General features: G+C 35.3%; 1 long non-coding RNA gene across 1 annotated transcript in view; it reads left to right on the top strand.

Annotated features, from left to right (window-relative positions):
* Nucleotides 1-1,368, top strand: part of LOC106523153 (uncharacterized) — a 30,224-nt gene extending 28,856 nt beyond the window's left edge. Inside the window, exons 2-3 of the long non-coding RNA XR_001310863.1 lie at nt 576-728; nt 1,260-1,368. This is a non-coding gene — a long non-coding RNA (uncharacterized LOC106523153). The remainder of the gene's footprint in view (nt 1-575; nt 729-1,259) is intronic.
* Nucleotides 1,369-1,381: the final 13 nt, after the last annotated feature.

Genomic DNA, 1,381 nt, shown 5'->3' with positions numbered 1-1,381 from the left:
ATTATCATGTTCTGGTGGGTAGGCTTAGATTTCAAAGTGAGGGTCTTTTTCTTTTCTTTTTTTTTTTGGGTGGGTGTGTGGGGGGGTTCATCCCAGCCATGACTTTAGAGTGTGAACAATGAGCTACAGTATATTTTACCTGATTAAACAGAAAGGGTTTCTTTATAAATATCCCATCAGCTCATTTCAAGTTGCATCATGTTTTAATAATAACATTATTTCACTGGTGAGTGCACCAAGCAGATGAAGTGGAGGAAGTGGGGAAGTAAAAATGTGAGTTTATGAAAATGCAAAGGCACAGAAACATATTAAACAGCTGAAACTGTAATCAGGAAGTAAGGAGAAAGTAAGAAACTCAAAGCTCATAAAAAAAGGAATGAATTCCTCGGGGAAGGTCATTAAAACAACACAGAGGAGGTACAATTATAAACCAACAACTTTAAGGTTAAAACATTTTGCATTCTTACTCTCACCTTTTTGTTTATTCCATACTCCAGTGTTCAGATTTTTTTCTTTCATTTTTGAAATAGTAAAAAGGAAATTTAAACTTTTGTCAAACTTTGCTTTGATTACAGTACAGCGTCTCCTCACACAGACAGAACTTTTAATGAAGCCAGCACAGAGTGGATGGACCCAGCATCAACACTTCCTGGTTGATACCTTCTCAGGGTAATTAGTCCGCCCTAATTAGGTGGAAACCTGCTTCTTCACAGAAGAAACAATTCCAGGTGAGAATTAATAATGTGATGATGCGCATCACACTTCTAAAATAATTCAGTGTTACAAGGTAAACATCCAGTGAGATACTGTAATTAGGAAATGGAGTCGTTTTAAAAAAAATCCTTCTTCAAAGTAAAACGTTGCTGCCAGCTGTGAAATATGTAAAAAAAAAAAAAAAGCAATATGATGATGGTGTTGAACTTGGCTGGTATTTTTTATGTAGAAATAGGTACTTTTTGACACATCTTCATTTTTATTTAGGCTCCTAGACTATAGATACAAAATTAACTGACTAACTGAAGGAACTAAAACAACATTGTGACTATATTCTGACTATTGATTTGTGTTTACATTAAAAACACATTTCATGTTCAAATTATTTTTAGTTTAATTCAAACTTTAAAGTGATTTAAAGCAAAATATGTTGTTTGTTTTTCCTGTTTGTACGTTGTTTCTGCATTCCCTGTCAGTTTTTACTCTCTGTCACAGTCTGCTCTGGCTCCTCCCACATTTACCTGATATTTCTTGTTTCTCCCCAGGTGTGGCTCATTACCCCTCGTTAGCTTCTCGTTATATTTGGTGTCGTGGCTTGTCTCCCCTGTTGGATTGTTGTGGTTTTTAGTTTGTCTCCTGTGTTTCTGTGGTTTTGAAAAGAGTTTTT

Source organism: Austrofundulus limnaeus, unplaced genomic scaffold (assembly GCF_001266775.1).
Source record: "Austrofundulus limnaeus strain Quisiro unplaced genomic scaffold, Austrofundulus_limnaeus-1.0 Scaffold146, whole genome shotgun sequence".
NCBI classification, from domain to species: domain Eukaryota; kingdom Metazoa; phylum Chordata; class Actinopteri; order Cyprinodontiformes; family Rivulidae; genus Austrofundulus; species Austrofundulus limnaeus.
This window is presented reverse-complemented; position numbering and strand designations above follow the sequence as displayed.